Here is a 20,839-nt window from a genome sequence, read left to right as displayed (position 1 = left end):
GTGAGATGGGTCAGCAGGTGAAGGTACTTACCACCTAGCCTGCCAACGTCGACTGCTCCCTGGGATTTGCATCATAGAAAGAGAAAACCCAAACTCCTTGAGGGTGTTATCTGACTATCACAGGCACACTTCGACACAAGTGTACACACACACACACACACACGTACACACACACACACACAAATACACACACAAACACACACACACACACAATAAATAAATAAATTGATTAATTAACAAAACTTTGTGTGTGTGTGTGTTTGTTTTTGTTTTGTTTTTCAAGACAGGGTTTCTCTGTGTAGCCCTGGCTGTCCTGGAACTCACTTTGTAGACCAGGCTGGCCTCGAATTCAGAAATCCACCTGCCTCTGCCTCCCGAGTGCTGGGATTAATAACAAAACTTTTTAAAACTACAGAATTTATCATAGAGTATAAACGAATTTAGCCAGGTTACTGAAAAGTAGATCAATACAAAAAAGCAATATGATTTTAATATGTGGGCAATAAACACTTGAAACCTGAGATTCAAATATGTGAGGTGCATGATAGCATCACAATTCTGAAATGCTTAGGATCTGAAGGGGATAAACCTCAGACACACGCAGCAACGGGTGCCTCAAAGGCAGTGTTCCGAGCGCAAGAGACCAGAACCAGAACACGACGCAGTGTGAGTCCCGTCGGATGAGCATCCTGGAAAGACAAGACGCAGGAGTCAGAGTAGGTTTGCGGATGACTGAGGGACTGGGGTGGGGGTTGTGACTGTTGGTCTTGATTGTCAACTCGGGAGTGGAGTGGGGAGGGGGCGGACTTAGAATCACCTACGTGACACACATTGGAGCATATCTGTGCTGGCGTTTCCAGAAAGGATTTACTGAGGATTAAGACCTGCCCCAAAGAAGGGGTATGTTCCTACTGGTCCGCACAGAAAGGGGTTTGAGGAGCAGGCAGCATCTGCCCACCTGTTTCCTGGCTTCCTCTTAAGCAGGCTTTCGCACATCCATGTCAATGAGAGCCCCTGCCTACCTCAGGCTCCAGTGTCCTCAGCCTTCCAGTAGAGACAGTACCAGTGACTCTCCAGGGAACTCACAGGGCTGCGGTGGTGGATTAGCACTGCTGAAGCGCCCAGCTTCTCGGCCTGGTCACATATCGGTTTCTTGGCTTCTCTAGTATGCAGTGGCTGTTGTTGGACTACCTCACTCTATCGTGTAAGTCAGTCCAATAAATTCTCTGTCACAATACATGTGGTTCTATTGGTTCTGTGCCTCCACAAAGCCCTGCCAATACAGGGGCCAATTACAAAGGAACACAAGGGATTCAAAGCTGGGATACAAATTTTCTCTCTCTTACTTGTTGCTATGTATAGGTAGCTGTATGATACAGCATTTACCAAATATGTATTTTCACAAAGTTGTAAACTTTAGCTGAGTAAATCTTATTTAAAAAACATTTTTAAGCACAACAAAGTCGAAAAGTATTTAAAAAGAAATTGCAAATCATAAGCAAAACTATCTTTTATTTCGCTTCAGGGAGAATTGAGGTACATAAGTCACAATGAAGAAAGCTATGAAAAACTAAGAACTGTATTCGCTTGGATTGAAAAATTCTAAAACATTGAACATTTTAATTATTCTTTATTTTTACTCTTTTTTTTTTTTTTTGGTTTTCAAGGTAGAGTTTCTCTGTGTTTCTGGCTGTGCTGGAAACCTCTCTGTAGAACAGGCTGACCTTGAACTCACAGAGATCCTCCCGCCTCTGGAGTGTTGGGATTAGAGGCATGCATCCCCTTCCTTCTACCACACCCCCTCTTTATTCAGACATATTTAGAATTTTGTTCTACTAATGGTGTCCCAAAACTCTCAAGTGTCTCAAAGTAAGTACTCTGTTAGGAGAGAAATGGATTTTTGCAAATTTGTGCAGACTTTAAAATCAAATGGATAAAATGCAAGGTTGTGTGCAGCAAGATGCCCAGAGTTGAATCTAATCCAATGATCTTATCAGTGATTACACTAAATGGAAAGGATTAAGTTCTATGGCTTTCATTTAAGACATTACTTGTAACTTTCCGCTCAGGACTTCTATTTGATTCTCCCGCCCCCTTCCCCCCAAGTTTTCGAGACAGTTTCTATGTGTAGTCCTGGAATCTATAGACCAGACACCTTAGTCATTGTTAGTTTTTATTATTATTATTATTATTAGCATATGAAAGTTTTGTCTGCATGTAAGTTTATATACCATGTAAATATCTGGTGCCCTTGGAGGCCAGAAGAGGGCTTCCGATGGTCTGGGATTGGATTTATAAATGGTTGTTAGTTGCCATATAGGTGCTGGGAATTGAACCCAGGTACTCTAGAAGAGCAGCCAGTGCTCTGAACCGCTGAACTCTCCTCTCTAGCCCCACCCTCTTCCCCTGTAAGTCAGTTCAGCATCTGGGCTTTATAAGGGATATTTTCTGTGCTGGCTAGTTTTATATCAACTTGACACAAGCCAGAGTTATCTGAAAGGGGGGAACCTCAATTGGTAAAATGTCTCCATAAGATCCAGCTGTAAGGCATTTTCTTAATTATTGATTGATGGGGGAGGGCGCAGCCCATTGTGGGTGGTTTTACCCCTGGGCTGGTGATCCTGGGTTCTATAAAAAAGCAGGGTGAGCAAGTCGTTGGGAAGCAAGCCAGGAAGCAGCACCCCTCCGGGGTCCCCGCATCAGCTCCTGCCTCCAGGTTCCTGTCCTGTTTGTGTTCCTGTCCCAACCTCCACCAATGATGAATCCTTGGAAGAGGAAGCTGAGTTAACCCCTTTGTCCCCAACTTAAACCCTGCATAAGATAGCTTCTTTTGGTTGGTGCTTTCCTGCTTGCTTCTTGGCATGCCTCAAAATGTTTTGGTACATTTGTAACAAGATACTATGGCAACTCTAGACCCCGTTGTTTCTTTCTCTGCACTCCTTGGAGCTCTATTATTTTTGTTATTGTTACTGTGTTGCAATGCTGTTCAGTGACTTGCCTGAGTTAGTTCTGTAGTCTGTGTCTTTTCTCGGGAGTAGCCACGGGAACTCTTGCTCAATTACTTCAACAATAGCTGTTAATCAGAGACACGTCCTCAATCCCCCGCCAAGCCACTGCAGGTGGGGTCTCTGTGTCTTGAGCACACCTGCAGCACTCAGACAGTTGGAAACTCTGACCTAGCTCACACATCCTTCATGTACAAAGCCCCAAGATCACCCATAAGCCAGAATGTAGGTCCTTCTTTGGCAATTCTGGACTACATAGATATGTACATCCCCATATGTGTATACTTCAAGGTTACCAATACTGCACAACAGTTTCCAAGTCTTATGGACATCTGATTTTTTTTCAGTTTTCCTTTTGATATTTTTGGTTGGCCTATTAGTCATTGCAAAGTTACCTACTACCCAGTTATGTTTAAAAAAAAAAAAGTTCGTGTGTGTGATGTATATGTATGAGTGCAAGGGCTTCTGTGTCATGGTGCACATGTGGAGGTCAGAGGACAACTTTCATGAGTTGGCTATCTCCTTCTACCGTGGGCTCCATGGACCAAACTGGGTCACTGTGCTTTGGTGGGAAAAGGACCTCTATCCACAGAGTCATCCAGTAGGCCTACCAATCACTTTTAAATGTCCTCAACAAACATCTCCAAGATGCTCAGAGTACGAATAAAGACAGTCTTTCAGAGTCGGGTCACCAGGGATCAACCAAACAGGTGAAATAATGCCAGCTCTCCAGGACAGAGGTTTGGAAGAACTCTAACCCAGGTGGCCCCGCCTGGACTCCTGGCTGCTGGCTTTTATTGTGGTGCCAAGGCTGGAGGGTTTCAAAGCTAACAGAGCCCAGGAATGCTTTCTTTTCAGGTTTCAGTCGAGTTTCTTGAATAAATCCTCCTCTGTTTGCTGTAAACCTTTAGATAATTTTCAGAGTTCTGGAGCAAGGGGGAAAACGGTTCTAACCAATTTCTTTTTTTCTTTTGCCCTTTTCCTCATTGATTTTAGTGAAGAATATTTCGAATCTCTTTGCTATTTTTCTTTCTTTCTGGCTGTCTTTTTTCTTTTTACGACAAACTTGATGTTTTGCCAGAGGTACAAAATTTCAAAGCTTAAAGATTATCGATAGAAGTTTTAAAAAAAAAATCTATGAAGTAGTCAAGAGAGATGGTAGCACAATGCATATCCAGCAATACTCAGGGCAACTTTTGTCCCCCTTACCCTCCCTTCTAGTTTTCTTTCTTTTTTCTTTTTTATATGTCAAAATGTAGGCTCAGCAGTTAAGAACACTTACACAGGACCCAGGTTCAATTCCCAATACCCACCTGGAGGCTCACAACCCTCTGTAAGTCCAGTTCCAAGGGTTTAGTGCTCTCTTCCGACATCTGAGGGCACCAGGTATGTATGTATGTGGTACACATAAAGACAGACAACAGACAAAACACTCAGACATATAAAATATATCTAAAAATATCCCTGTGTTCTCATTCCTTCTTCCAACTTCTCTCAATTCCTCTTAAAATCCTTACCTGCTTGTCCTTGTGCTTAACTGTCCTTGTTACACCCCTCTCTCCCCCTCCATCTTTAGGGTTTCTTAGAAGTACATGATTTCAGGACTGACAACTTGGTATTGGTATTGAATAACTAATACGGGGCTCCCACCCAGAGGGAGACTATTGGAACTCTTTGCATCCCTTTGTTGCCCATAGGGGTAGGCACACAATATTTGTTCATTGGTGTGGTGATTCGTCAGGTCTTGTGTTTTGGTCATTTTTCTTGACATCACCAGACAATAAGAAAATAACTGGCCTACAACAAGAAAAAGCAAACAACAACAACAACCCAACAACATTAAAGAGAAAAAGAAAGAAAGAAACTGGCCAACCCACACCATCAATTCACCCTCAGGTCTTGTGCATTGTAATCATTTTACCACTTTGCCACGTTGTGGTAGGATAGCTCTGTTCTTTTGAGTGTCCCCAGAAGACTTACAGTCATGCACCACTGGCAATGTGTATCTGTGGGGAGACTTTCAGGTAGCCTTCTGATCTCTGATTCCAGGTATTGCAAAACATCTCGAGATAGCCTGTCCTTAAGGGACCAGACAAATAAATAGAAACCAAAATGACACCTCAGTGACTCCAATTAATTTTGTTTCATTAGTTCTGCCCATCCCGTGTTCCTGTTACACAATCATTTGTAATTTATATTCATAACTGTTTCTTAATTTGTAGTAATTTTTATCACTCAGAGGCTAATTGTTAATTATTTTTTTCCCTGTGATTATCATGGAAGAGAAACAAGGCTTTTGAAAACTGCCAAAGTAAATTGGAAGGGAATTTCAAACAGTCACGCTCCGCTCCGCCCTAGCATCCCCGATGGTGCTGCTGCTTTGTGTTGGTAGTTATGCGGAATGACAGATGTCGGAGAGCAAATATTTTCAGCATATTAATGAGAGTGAATGCACTCTGTCCCCTCCTGTGTCAGCGGCTCTAGGGCTGCTGAATGCTGATGAGAATCTTCTCCACTGTAGCAGGAAAGGGGCTCACGGATGTTCTTCGGTTGCTTTGGTGTCTTGAGCACTACTAGTTCAGGACACGGGAAAATGAAAAAAATTGTGGGCTGTGCCGCGCGCGCGCACCTCTTTAGAAAGGCACTGTGTGACTTCAGCTGTTCTCCATTTGGAATAAGCTACAGGAATGGACTAATAAGACTAAGCAGGGGCTAAGCAGGGGCTGGAGCGATGGCTCAGTGGTTAAGAGCATTCACTGCGTTGGTATAGGACACAGGTTCAGTTCCCAGCACCTGTATCGTCGCTCACAATCATCTGTAACTCCAGTTTCCAGGCCCCAATGTCTCTATTAACCTCCTTAGGCCCCTATATGTACATAATGTTTATATATACACCCAAGTACACACACACACACATACACACACACACACACCATATTAAACAAATTAATATTTAAAAAATTTAAGGCTAAATAAGCATAGAGTAACAAACACATGAATTCAACATCACAGTCAAGAATGAGGCAATAAATAGTTTTTTTTTAATATTTGAAACTTATTTTAAGGTCTGAAATATATGTTTATGTATTTGAGACAGGGCTGGAGAGATAGCTCAGCTGTTAAACACCAGGCTCATAACCAAAAGTATGTGTTTGAGATAAGGTCTCCTGCAACCCATGCTAACTTTTAGCTCACAATGTAGCAGAGGATAACGGTAAACTTCCCATCCCCATTGGGACTGCGGACCTCCATATCCAGTCTATGATCCGGGTCACACTGGGGACTGTACCCTTGGAAATTACTCTCAAAACTTATCCCATAGTTGGTAACTCCTTGGTAACAGAGAGAATAATTTCAGCTTCAGTTTAACCCCTTAGGCTGCCTTTGGGAAGACAGATTAGTGGATTTGAGCGGCATAGTGTCTCATAGCATAGGGGCTAAAGTTCAGAGGTCCCGCGGCAAGGCCACCCATGTTTTTGATGATCAGTTCTGGGAACCTTGGGGACTAATTAAAGCCCTCAGTGAATATTTTTATGAAGTCGAATGCATCCGTAGTATAAAAACAAAAAAAAAAAAAAACAAAAAAAACAAAAAAAAAAAAAAAAAAAAAAAAAGAGATCCACCCTAGACACATCAAAATGAGAAAAAAGAAAACCAGAGATACACGGGGAAAAGTTACATAAAACAAAACCATATTCCCTTAAAAAGAAGGTTTAACTACTCATGACTTCTCATTAGCAACAGCATCAGAAATGGTACGATTGCATCTTTCTGCACTGAGGAAATACCAGTCAGCCCAGAGTTCTATAACCAGTGAAAGTATTTTTAAATAAATACCATTTATTTTTAAATAAATACCTTCACCAGCTATAGAAAAATACTTAAAAAAACCAACTAACCAACCAAACAAACAAACAAAACCAACCAACAAACCAACTGAGGTTGCTATAACCAGGTCTATACTTATATAGTTATATATACTTATAAGATACCTGAGAAGATGTATTTTAGTTTTCTAATGATTTATTTGTTTTTATTTTATGTACATTAGTTTGCCTGCATGTATGTGCATACAGCACTTGAGTGTAGCACCACAGAGGGAAGAGGAGGGTGTCAGAGACCCTGGAACTGGAGTCACAGGCAGTTGTGAGCCACCGCACGGTGTCTGGGAACTGAATCGACAGCCTGTTTGAACAGCAAGTGTTCTTAAGGGCTGAGTCACCTCTGTAGCCCTGAAATGTCATATTTCAAACAGGAATAAGGTTAAGGCTGGGCCTTTTGGGGAGTCACTTCATAGCTAACTCATATCCCCAATTCCGTGCTCTTTAGCTGTGCTCTGCTGCCTGTAAACCAGCAGTCCGCAACCTTCCTAATGCTACAGTCCCTTAACAACAGCTCCCAACCATAAAGTTATTTTTTGCTGCTACTTCATAACTGTAATTCTGCTACTGTTATATATTGTAATGTAAATATCTGATATGCAGGCTCTCTGAAATGTGCCCCATAGGTAGAGACAAGGCGACAAGACCCAGATAGGGCCTTAGTCTTAATTTAAATGCATAGGAAGCTGCATCAATCTTTTATTAGTAACTCCATCTATTATCCAAGGACTGGGGGGTAGCTACGAGAGGAGTTGTAAAGAAAGCCATGTAGATGTGTAAGATTGCTGAAGCGGCACTCGGTGCTCGGGAGCCGGCAGTGTGCACCACGCATAATGGAGAGCACACTCATATTTGTTTGAAGAATAACTGACTGGCAGCAAGCTGTAAACAACAGGGCCAGATTGGTACTCACTGACGCTAGTGTAATAATGAGAAGGAAACACTGTGAATGATAACGTAGGTCTTGTTTCATGTTTTCCTGTGGCCTGGCTCCTTTCCATCTAAATTAAACTGGTAGTGCAGGCGTCAGAGGAGGGTCTCAGATGCCCTGGAACTGGAGGCACAGTCCTTCAAAGTTCCTCCCTCCCTCTCTCCTTCCTCCCTCCCTCCCTCCTTCTTCCTTCCCTCCTCCCCACTTCTTCCTCCCTTTCCTCCCTCCTTTTTCCCTCTTTCTCTCCTTCTTTCTTTCCTTCCTTTTTCCCTCTCTCCTTTCCTTCCTGTCTGCCCATTCTCCTTTCTTTTCTCCCTCCTTTCTCCTTCTGTCCCTCCTCCCCTCTTTCTCTCCTTCCTCCTTCCCTCCCTCCCCTCCCTCCCTCTCTCCTTTCCTCCCTTCCTTCTTTCCTTCTTTCCTTCCTTCCTTCCTTCCTTCCTTCCTTCCTTCCTTCTTTCCTTCCTTCCTATTCTGCTAAAACAGGCACAGGAGCTAAGATGAATGAACTAAGGTTGCTGCCATGAGCATCTTTACCCCCTCACAGCTGGTTACTTTTGTAGAGGGACATTAAGGAAAAGGTGTTTTTTGTTTGTTTGTTTGTTTGTTTGTTCATTGTTTCTGATTAAAAGAATGGACTGTACGTGTGTCCTTGAGTGGAAACCCAACCTTATTCCAAGCTACCCAAACCAAGAGTTAATCTATCTAGGCCTGTCAATCACCTGGACAAAAATACTGTTCCTCAGAAAGGCATAGTCATTTTTTTAAAAAACCCTTTTATTTATTAGTTTTATGTGTGAACGTTTTCCCTGCATCTGTGTATGTGTACCACATTCGTGCTAGGTGCGCACAGAAGTCACAAGAGGGCCTTATAACTCTGGAACTGGGTAGTTGTGAACTACCACGTGGTTCATAGGATCCACCCAGGTCTTCTGCCAGAGCAACAAGTTACTCTTTACAACTGAGCTGTGTCTCCAGCCAGGCGGAGTGACTTTACACTGAGAGGAAGGCATAGAAGGAATAGTTGGCCCTTGAATGGACACTGTGCTTCTCCTTGCTGGAAAGCCCGCTCTGTTGCAGTCACAGAGCTGTGGCCAAGCGTTGCAGATGGTCTGCTTGCTTTCCTGAGTTGCCTCTGTCCTCCTTCTGATAGCTCTTTCTTTTGACACCAGGACACTTGAGTTTCCGCGCTCTCTCTGACGCTTCCACATCTCTTTGCCATTTGGCTGCTGATCTGCCCTGTAGCTACTTAGAAGCTGTATACCTTTCTGTCTTCTATTATCTGTCTTCCTCCTCTGAGCAGCTGCATAGACATCCAGCTTACCTGCCCCATTGCTTCTCTAATAGAATCGTACACGAGCTTCCCTCTGGGGCCATTTATGAAACTAAGAACCTCGAGGAAGGATGCTAATTTTTCCATGCAACACATAACACATCTAATAAGACTTTTCTAGAGTTCCAGGGTTACAAGGCTAGCGGCCAGGAAAGTAGGATGTTAGGATCTCTTCACCATAAACAAAGTTGATGTCCTGTTTGCAAGAGTCCCAGACGATGTTTGGGAAGGAAATAGGCCACATTCAGGTGTTGTGGGATATTCGTCAGCGAAGACTGCTCGGGCATGGGTTTAAGCCAATAGAAAGTCTTTATTAGTCAGCTGGCGACTAACTGGGTGCTCAGGACTCCAGCGTAGCCCTCAGCCTTTCTCAGGATGAGCTTTTTAAGAACAAAAACCATATTCTGGATTGACATACTCTAGATAACAAGAACAGTTAGCCAGAAGTAGAACTACAGAAGCCAAAAAGCAAGGCCAGGACATTTTGAGACTTTCCAAGAGCGATGGCCTTTCATGGATCAGGCCTTTGCTTTTGTTTTGGCAGGTGGTGCTGTGTGCTGAGTGTTAGAGCCGGAATGGCACTTCCATCATGGAGTCAGCTGTGTTAAGGTCTCAGGGCCTACGAAGGCCTGGGGCCCTGTTACATTCTTAAGCCTTGTTCACTGCTATTTTCCCTCAGAATATCTATATTTGCAAGGAGTGTTATCTGTATGTCTGGAATCTTCACAGCTAATGTTGTTTCTTGTACTGGAATATTTGCTTCTGCTAAAGGGCTTCAAGTCCAGGGTGTGGGGGATGGGGGGTTCTTCTCTTTCTCACATCCTCACAATCTTGTTTGTCTTTCCGTTCAGCCCCCCAAAATAAAATAGCAGCACCTGCAGGGTGAGCAATCCGAGGAGATCCAGGACCAGGCACAGTGACGCAGGGTTGCGGCCTTTTCTCAAATGGAATTTTTAATGTTCACACGAGCTGAGGTCAGTAGAAAGGGAAAGACTAAGGTACACTCAAGAGCCTCGGTGTGGGCTTCCCAAGGTGCTCAATTACCTACCAACTGAACTCCAAAGAGCTCTCCCTTTTACAAAATCTTCAATGCCATAGAAAGTCATCGAGTAAAAATTAAACAGAGACTGGTCTGATGAGATTGATTTTATTTTATGGAAGTGCAGAACTTAGAGGGGAAGGGGAGGGAAGCAGGGACGGGGAGAGGGAGGAGAGGAGAGAAGTGAGAGAAGAAAGAGGGGGAGAGAGAGAAGAGGAGACAGGGAAGGAGGGAGGGAGAGAGGCAGAGAGAGAGAGAGACAAAGAAAGAGACACACACACACACACACACAGAGAGAGAGAGAGAGAGAGAGAGAGAGAGAGAGAGAGAGAGAGAGAGAAACACTTCATCTAGGTTCAGTATTGGTACTAGCACAGTAATGGTTCTTATCTCTGGGTCTGTTTACACTGCTGTGGCAGCACACCACAGGCAGAGTCATTTTTGTTTTGTTCTGGTATTTGAGACTAGGACTTACTTTGTAGTCCTGACTCGTCTGCACCTCTCTTATGTAAACCAGACTGGGTTTTAATTCATAGATTTCAGCTTCTGCTCCTGGCCAGACTGGGTAAATTTCTTTCCAGACTAAGTCATTATCATCCTCCTCCTCCTCTTCCTCCTCCTCCTCTTCTTCTTCCTCCTTTTCCTCTTCCTTCTTTCCCTCTTCTTCTATTATTTTGTTGTTTGTTTTATTTTTGGTTTTTAGAGACTGAGTTTCTCTGTATAGCCTTGGCTGTCCTAGAACTCCATCTAGGACATCAAGGCTCGCCTTAAATTCATAGATCTGTCTGCCTCCTGAGTGCTAGGGTTAAAGGTGTGCACGACCTGGCTTGGCTGGGTCATTCTTAATGATCAGAAATTTATTTAGCTTTAGCGTATGGTTCTGGAAGCTGGAAAGCCCAAGAGAGCAAGAGAGGGCAAAAAGACTTAAACTCAACTTTATAACAAACCTACTGCAGTAACAACCAATCTACTGTTGCTCTGTCTTCTGGATTAAACACCTCCTATTAGATTCTACTTCCCAATATTGTTGTTTCTCAGACTAAGTTTTCAACATGTAACCTTTGTAGTACACAACAAAAAAAGGAGAAATCCCATAACACTGCTTTCAACAGGGATGAAGAAAAATATTTCTATAAATCAGAAATTGATAAGTTCCTTCTGGCTAATATACCGAAATGAATTTTGTTCCTGGCCGCTGGCAGATCCTCAGTATTCTAATTAGTAAGTGCTGGTTTACATCCAGACGCTACACGGCAGAGTTCATGGCGTTCCATTAAAATCTATGAATGCAAGAGTGCATGCCCCGGTTCTCGCCACCCCCACCCCATCCCCCAACCTCAATTTATTACATAGTTCTCTTTGGAACTGGGGTAAATTTAGATGCTTCATTAATGTGATGATGATGCGGAGGTGAGCAGTAAATTCCAAGCCAAACTAACACAGGAGATGAGATTGCTCGAATGACTCACCCCACAGCCAACTTGCCTTTCTTTGGTATCTATTTTTGGGTGTATTTTGCAGTGCAATTATGAGGGCTCATAGAGTCTTTCCAAGGATCTGCTTGGATTTGTGCCAGCAGCATCCGATTTGTCCTTCAAGGCCCAGTTGAACGCACACCTATTGTAAGGTCTCCGAGGAGAAAAGATGAAGGATGAGCGACTGGAAAAGACTTGTTGACGGGGGTCCCATGTAAGAACCAGAGACCATAGTCTTCTTACAAGTTGGACTAGTTATAGGACATAAAAGGGGAGGAAGAGGGGACTGAAGTCTCGCCATTTGGGGCCTATGGTCAGCAGTTATCAGCCAACCCTCTTGAGTTACTCAGGGAAGCAGGACTTTCCCTTTCCTTTTATCTCTTTTTCTTTGGCTACTGACCAAATCCTGGCATGCTTTCTCTGACACCCTAAGCTTTTTTACTTTTTCTCTGAAGCCCACCCCTACCCAGCCCACACCTACTTCCATGTTGCTGCCAATATACCATGCGTCTACTTATTGACTTCCTGACTGCTTTCTTAGACCCCCTAATTCATAATACATGGCTTTCTACCTGTAGTTCTAAATACCTACTCAGTTTTGCGTTCGAGCGGCTGAACTCCTTTAGCTAAGATACCATGAAAAGACATCAACAGTAACCTCCTGTTTCAAAAGTTTTGATACCAAAGACTGCCTCCAAACTCCTCTGATGAGGATGGTGTCTTAGTGGTTAATTGCTATAAAGAGACACCATGATCAAGACGTCTTTTATCAACAAAGCATTTAATTGGGGGCGGGCTTACAGTTTTAGAGAGTTAGACCCTGATGATTATGGCAGGAAGCAGACAGGCGTGGCTCTGGAGCAGTAGATGAGAGCTTTACATCCTGATCTGTGGCAACAGACAGAGAACAAGACACTGGGCCTGACATGGGCTTTTGAAATCTCAGAGCCCACCCCTAAGCAAAACCCATTCTCCAACAAGGTCACACCGACTCCAAGGCCACACACCTCCTAGTCTTTCTGAAACAGTTCCACTAACTGGTGACCAAGCATTCAAATCTGTCAGCCTGTAGGGGGCATTCTCATTCAAACCATCTCAGATACTAGGCCAGTTCAGCATAAAGTCATTAGGACGGCAAAATCAAGAGGTAGGAGTGTTAGCCGTGACCACAGCCTTTTGTAAAGCTGCTCTGTTTGGATTAAACAGTGTAGTTCCCAGACCTAAAGTAACTTGGTTCCCACTTGTTTTTCTGGCTACCTGCTTCCCCATCCTATTGGCCCCAGTAACAGCCAATGACGAAAGATGTTTATCAGTCACATGACCCTTCTTCAACCCACTGCTTCCAGAGCTACATGGTAGATGGCTTTGTAAGGGTCATATGTCCACGCCTACACCAATCACAGTTGTCAGTGGAAGAGAGCATTCTGATTGGCTAGCCTGAGTCACATACTTACTCGCACCAGGACAAAAGGACCCACATGATTGACACTGATTCATGTGCATTGGGGTTTTGTCTGCATGTATGTCTGTGTGAGGGTGTCGGATCCTCTGGAACTGGAGTTACAGACAGCTGTGAGCCGCCATATGGGTACTGGGAACTGAACCCAGGTCCTGTGGAAGAATAGCTCTTAACCACGGAGCCACCTCTCCAGGCCAGTGGAGAGCTTCTTTAAGGCTATCAGAGAACAAAAGTCCCCCAAAGGCAAGAAGGCTGGACAGAGATCATATGTGTGCCATATAAACCCAGTCCCTCCTCATCACTTCAGCTCATTCTGGGTCCAGATGGAACAGAAAAGTAGTGGTGACGCACGCCTTTAATCTCAGGACCTAGGAGGCAAAGGCAGGTGGATTTTTGAGTTCGAGGCCAGCTTGGTCTACAGAGTGGGTTCCAGGACAGCCAGGGCTACACAGAGAAACCCTGTCTCAAAATATCAAAAAAGAAAGAACAAAACAAAACAAACAAACAAAAAAAACCCCAACTACCTCCCACCAATAACTCCCAGTTACTACTTACCAATTTCTATGTTCCATCCAGGCTGCTCTACACTCCAATTAATCAGCCCTCCGAGTCACATTTTCTTGGCCCAGAGTCTGGGACACTCTCCTTCCTTCTCTACCCCATTGGCAGCTCTTCTATCTGTCCCGCACACTCCTAAGGGGTCTCTCCTTCCCTCTTCTCCCCTTCACTCCCAAGCCCGGGAACCCTAAATTCTACCTCTCTCTCTCTCTTCTCCCCAGCTATTAGCTGCTGGCATCTTTATTCACCACTCAGAATTAACTGGGGGCATGTTCCCAGAAGCTACTCGCAGACCCTCATGTGCAAACAATTTGGGGGGGGGGACCCAAATTAGCTTCAGAATACAAGCAGCTACAGGACAATGTATTACCACGTTTCTGTTGCTATGATAGAATTCCCTAACAAAAGTGGCAACTTAAGGGAGAAAAGACTAATAGTTCTAAGGCAGAATAAAGCAGGAAAACTGGTGGTTTAAATAAAAATGGCGCCCACAGGTCTTAGGGAGTGGCACCGTTAAGAGGTGTGGCCTCTTTGGAGTAGGTGTGGCCTTGTTGGAGGAGGTGTCACGTGCTCTTCCTAGTGCCTGCGGATCAAGATGTAGAACTCACAGCTCCTTCTCCAGCACCATGTCTGCCTGCATGTCACCATGCCTCCTGCCATGACAACACTAGACTAAACCTCTGAAATTGTAAGCTAGACTCAATTAAATGTTTTCCTTTATAAGAGTTGCCATGGTTACGGTGTCTCTTCACAGCAATAGAACATTAACTAAGGCAGAAGGCACGGCACACTGCATTCACACACAGGAAACAAAGAGCAAGAACAGGAAGTAAAAGTGGGCTATAAAACCTTGAAACCTGTGTCCAGTGACATTCGTCCTCAAGGAAGACTCTACATCCTTAAGACCACATCACCTTCCCAAGCAGCACCATTATCTGGGGACCAAGTGTTCCAAGCACGGACCTATGGGGGCATTTCATATTCAAACCACAAAAGAGAATATAGCCATTCATAGGTACTCACTGGGGATTGGCTACAGGATCCCCAGGGATAATAAAACCTGCTGGTGTTCAACTTCCTTCTTATCCGCCTGGCATGGAATGAGCATAGAATGTATTCATATCTTCCTGTACATATCCAATCATCTTTAGATTATGTGTAATACTTAATACGGTGTAAATGCTATTTAAGCCATTGTTAAAATGTAAAACTTAGGGAATAAAGAGAAGGAAAAGAACTGCGAAGATGTGCAGTAGAGATGGAGCCATAGGCGGCTAATTTACATTTTTGACCTGTGGTTAAATTCATATACACAGGGCCTACATATATACAGGCAGGACCACTCTACTCTGACCAAACTTCCTCTCAGCCAAATTCTTTATAACAGAAAACCACTTTCCTGCTACATGCTTCGAAGTAACCTTTTGATTTCACAAACATGTGGCTCTTTTTCTTTTTTCCCCAGGAGCATTTTACTAGAGAAGAAAGGTGACACTCAGAGAATTTAGAATAAATCTTTGCCCTTTTGAGGAAAAACAAAAACGGGGAACCTCAATAGCGTCTCCCTCTATGATAAAAGCAAACAAGGGCCGGGTATGGTGGTGCACGCCTTTAATCCCAGCACTCAGGAGGCAGAGGCAGGTGGATTTCTGGGTTCGAGGCCAGCCTAGTCTACAAAGTGAGTTCCAGGACAGCCAGAGATACACAGAGAAACCCTGTCTCGAAAAACCAAAACCAAAAAAAAAACAAAAAACCCAACAACAACAACAAAAAAAGCAACCAAAACCCATAGTATGGCTTCTTTGTCTTGTGGCACTTTGAGGACCAAGGACCAGTGACAGGTTTTAGCAACAAAAGTAGAATTCGTTCCCAGTCAACTTGCTAGACCTGTCCCTGTCCCTGCCTGAGGTAGCAGTGTTGACTTTTAACCTAGCATGACTGTTTTCCAGGCAGCAACAGCAGAAAAAGAGTAGCCTCCTCTAGGTGTTTCTATAAACGTGGTGGTGGTGGTTGTGTGTGTGTTGTGTGAAGACCAGAGGCTGCGGTTAGGTGTCCTTCCACTTCATTTTTTGTCACAGGGTGTTTCACTGATTCCTAAGCTCACAAGTTTGGTGAAACTGTCCCAGCAGCAAGCACCTGGGACTCTCCTGTCTCCCTCTCACAGGGCTGGTTCCAGGAGTATCCCATCATAGCCCTCTTTTTATGTGGTCTCTGCAGAGGGGATGCCCATCCTCCTGCTTACTCAGCAAATATTCTACAGATGGTGCCATCTCACCAGCCCCAATGAAGATATTCTTTATATGGTATGGACATTTAGACAAATTAGATTTTGAATGAAGCAGATTAACTTTCTACAATGTGTGCCTGCCTCATCTAGTCAGTTTTGAAAGTCCTGCTGAGAGCAGAGACCAAGGTCTAAGAGAAGAAGGAATTCCTTTGGACTTGAACTACATCAGCCCTTCTCTGACGGCCCAGCCTACCAGTCCTCCCCTGTGGAGGTTTGACCTCTGAGGATCCACAGTGAGCTGGGATCTAAATTGTTCACACATCCAGATTAGTTCTTCTTTCTGGAGAACCCTAACTGATCTGTTAAGGGATGGAGACCTCTGATTCCTGCCATATATGCCTATATTTTCTTCAGGCTTTGAGATGACACATAATTGTCCTAACTCCGCCCATGTGGCTACCCATGCTAGATACCTGACATCAAGTCTACTGAGTCTTCTCCATCCCAGGGTAGGGGGTTCTATTCGATACACAGGTCACGTTCATACGCATGAATACTCTTCCTGTCTCTCGGCTCCCTGCTTTGATAAACTCTGAGCATCCTCATAAGAAAGCGTCAAGTCAGGCAGTGGTGGCGCACACCTTTAATCCCATCACTTAGGAGGCAGAGTCAGGCGGATTTCTGGGTTCGAGGCCAGCCTGGTCTACAGAGTGAGTTCCAGGACAGCCAGGGCTATACAGAGAAACCCTGTCTCAAAAAAAAAAAAGAAAGAGAGAGAGAGAGAGAGAGAGAGAGAAGAAAAGAAAAGAAAAGAAAAGAAAAGAAAAGAAAAGAAAAGAAAAGAAAAGAAAAGAAAAAGAAGAAAGAAAGAAAAAGAAAGCGTCAAGCATGGCTCCCTTGCATCCAGTCTCTAAAAGACCTTAGCACGAGCCCCATTCAGACTCCATTCAGGAGGAGGCTTATTGTCTCCTCCTCAAGAGCTTTGAGGCACATTTCTAGAGGAAATTCTCTTCAGCAATATCAAGACTAATCATATAAACGGGCTGCCTTTCTGGGACATACATACCATTGTGAGTTCTCCCAATCATCAAACGATTTCCTGCACTCTGTGCAGATTTCCAGCTACACGCTTACTTAGTTTTAATATTTGATGTTCTAATCCTGAGGTGAAATTCACCATCATTTGGAAAAATAGAGCTTTGGACTTGCTATCAGTGCCCCAGGGGGCTCATATTTAATTAAAACCTAATGGAGAAGGCGTTTCTTTAATAATTGATTAGTCTTATCACTTAAGCGTGTCTTGGCTGTTGCCTTTGGGAATGAGTGACTTTTACCTTTCCTCTTTTGTGTAAAACCCACACATGCCTCTTAGCAACTCTTGGTATTTGTGCTGCTTTCCTTTTGAGAGAGCTAATCCAGTCTCCTGTGCCACTTGAAAGCTGGCTTTTGAACATGACCCCAGAGACCAGTGGAAACCAGAGTGTGCCTCCCGTTAGAGGACACCCTAGTTGGTGTTAGTCTACAAAAGTTTTGCTTGTTTATTTTAAACTATGCATATGTGTGACTGTTGTGGGTTATGTACACGTGAGTGCAATGCCTATGGAGGCCAGAGGAGGGCGTTGGATGCCCTGGCTGGAATTACAGAGCAGTGAGTACTGCAGTGGCCAACAGTGATGCTGGAAACTGAACTTGGGTCTTCTGCAAGAGCAGAGTATACTCACAACAACAACAACAACAACAACAACAACAACAACAACAACAGCAAGAAGGCTATATCAAGTGAATGAGAATTCTGGGTGTTTTTGGAGTGGGTTCTAGAATCCTGTACACATCAAATTTTTTATTTGGAAACCAAGATGAGTTACAGCATTTGACACAGGAAGGAGAGATGTTTGTTCTTGGAGTGAAGCCGTTTTCCTCCAACCCAGTCTCAGGGAAAACTCCAACCTCAGTGAGAACAGCAACACCACCACCATTATCTGGAAAATGGAAGGCTGCAGCTTGCCCCGCCTCTCCAGCATGAAGAATTCTGCCCATCCCTACAGCAATAGGTCAGTCAGACAAGAAAAGTGTCAAGAACACTGACAGTCAAAAGAAACACAGATGAACAGGTCAAATGTCTAGTGAGCAAAACAAAACAAAACAAAAAGCTGGACGTGGTGCACGCCTTTAATCCCAGCACTCGGAAGGCAGAGGCAGGCAGATTTCTGAGTTCGAGGCCAGCCTGGTCTACAAAGTAAGTTCCAGGACAGTCAGGGTTATACAGAGAAACCCTGTCTTGAAAAACAAAAACAAAAACAAAAAAACAAATGTCTAGTGAGGAAGTTCCTCTGAATGACAGAATCCCACAGTAGACAATAGTGTACGTGAATTCTCTTGGTAGGAATTGAAGCAGCAGTCTTTGGGAACCACAATGGCAGCGTGAAACAAAGTATCAGGTCCAGAGCTTGATACAGCAGTTCTGGGCATTTTCTACAGAAATACCGACACAAAGGCAAAGATGCAACATGGCTTCCAATGGCTAAGAGGTAGAAACAGACTATGCCTGTGTTCCATGAATATGTTTCTTACCTACAAAGGCCAGAAGGCAGCTATATTTCCCCTTGAGTTGGAGTTATAGGTGGTTGTAAACCACCATGTGGTTGCTAGGAATAGAACCTGGGTACTTTGGAAAACAGCCAGTTCTTAACCACATGGTTAAAACAGTGTTCTTAACCATGGAATCATCTTTCCAGGGCCTGTTGTTGATTTTTAAATAATTATGCACACTGAAACCCTTGAATATAGTAAAAATGTCTAATTTTTCCTCTTAAGAAAGTTCATGTGTATGTTCTTGCGTCTGGAGTATAGATGTTTGTCTATGTGCATGTGTAAGTACAGGCACATGTGTACATATGTTGTGTGCATGTGCCAGAGGTTGGTGTAGGGTGTCTGGCGTAGGGTGTCTTCCTCAGTTTTTTTGCCACACTATATTTTGAGACACAATCTCTCACTGAATCTACATCTTATCAATTAGGTTAGCTTCTCTCACCAATGAACTCCAGAGTACCATCTATTCCTGTCCTTGTCCCTGCTAGTTCTGGGGTTAAACCATCAAGTCTGGCTTTTTATGTGTATCTTAGGGTTTTACTGCTGTGAACAGACATCATGACCAAGGCCACTCTTATAAGGACAACATTTAATTAGGGCTGGCTTAAAGGTTCAGAGGTTCAGTCCAGTATCATCAAGGCAGGCATGATGCAGGAAGAGCTGAGAGTTCTACATCTTCATCTGAAGTCTGCTAGGACAAGACTAAACCCCATGTGTTTGGGAGGAAGGTTTCATTGCCCATCCCTCAGTGACACACTTCTTCCAACAAGGCCACACCTACTCCAACAAGGCTATACCTCCTAATAGTGCCACTCCCTTGCTGCAGGCTGGCTCTGTCGAAGTCCCTCAACCCTGCGAGAAATCAGGGTCTCAGTACTCAGGTGGGCAAGGAGTCGGTGAGTGACAAACAGACACGAACACAAAAGAGTGTTGGATCTGAATGTAATTTCTCAAAGTTAGCATCAGACTTATATTACAGAAAAAAACAATGAAGTTAGATGACACATCAGCCACGGTACATTGAGGTTATCTGATGCATAATGACACAAAACAGAAAAATGCATACATAAAGACTGGCGGGAATCAGGCAGTGGTTACAACTGAGATAAAAAGCGGCCCTATCTGAAGTCAACTATTCCACAAGCTGGTGAGGATTTCACACCCTAGTCACAAGGGTCCCTTAGTAAGCACCTAACTATGCTATTCCTCTGAGCCTTGTGAAAACTTGAACCAGGGGTTTCTGCTCTTGCTAACCTTTTCATGAATAATGCAACCCTCCTTCTTCCTAGACCATTGTAAATTCCTGCATATGGTAGTGACTCAGCTGCTATTCTAAGTGTTTGTGGGGAACCTCCATTTACCAAAGGAGCCCACCAAACTTTCTTCTATTAAGTAATGTAGTCTGGGAGCCTCTAAGGTGGCACATACCTTTAATCCCAGCACTTGGGAGGCAGAGGCAGGCAAATTTCTGAGTTCGAGGCAAGCCTGGTCTACAGAGTGAGTTCCAGGACAGCCAGGGCTACACAGAGAAACCCTGTCTGGAAAAAAAAAAAGAAAAAGAAAAGAAAAGAAAAGAAAAGTAATGCAGTCTGCCATACATAACCATAAAAAGAATTCCAAACTTACTTTGTTAAACTTGCCCTGAAATTTCTAACTCCATCTAGTAAATTATGATGCCTAATTTCTTTCACTATCTCTCTTTCAGTACTGGAGGCATTTTGTCTGAATAAGTAACATTCTTACGAAATTCCAAGCCCAGGGTCAGCTCAACAACTGCCAAGGACATTGGGACACTGGTAAAGGCTAGGAAGCAATGTTCAATCTAATTAGCTATTTGTCAAATCATTCTTTGGGGGCACCTATAATAAAACAATACTGAAGGAAAGCACACAGAACCCTTCACCAACTATTGCAAGGACATATCTGGACCACATCTGTGTTATGGGATGCCAGAGACTCTCCAGGAGACCAGTTTCTGTGAAACTTTTTGCCTCAGGACTGCGGGCAAGCTTTTGGACTTGTCATGCAGACTCCACTGGAGTGGGTGTGGCACTCCTTGGGACAAGCATATACAAACCTGACTCCATGTCCTTTTCTCTCTCTCTGTCTCTCATCTGTCTCTGTCTCTCTTTCTCTCTCTGACAGAGCCTTACTTACTATGTGGCCTGTCTGGCCTCCAATTTTTTCTCTTGCTCCAGGCTTCCAAGTGCTTGGTTACAGGAATGTGCCACCCATACCCTGCTGACTGACACTTCCAGAAGGAACTATTATATTCATTCCTCAAACTATGTTTAGCTGCTTCCCAATTTCTACATTTCCCCATTGGTATTTATATCAGTGTCCAA

At 43.8% G+C, this 20,839-nt stretch overlaps 1 long non-coding RNA gene across 1 annotated transcript; it reads right to left on the bottom strand.

Annotated features, from left to right (window-relative positions):
• Positions 1–460: 460 nt before the first annotated feature.
• On the bottom strand, positions 461–1,190 carry Gm39172. Its single transcript, XR_870418.2, has 2 exons — positions 1,023–1,190; positions 461–689 (listed from the first exon to the last, which is right to left on the bottom strand). It is a non-coding gene; the product is annotated as a predicted gene, 39172 (long non-coding RNA).
• Between the last annotated feature and the right edge of the window lie 19,649 nt (positions 1,191–20,839).

The sequence above is a fragment of the Mus musculus genome, chromosome 8 (genome assembly GCF_000001635.26).
Source record: "Mus musculus strain C57BL/6J chromosome 8, GRCm38.p6 C57BL/6J".
Lineage (NCBI taxonomy): Eukaryota > Metazoa > Chordata > Mammalia > Rodentia > Muridae > Mus > Mus musculus.
This window is presented reverse-complemented; position numbering and strand designations above follow the sequence as displayed.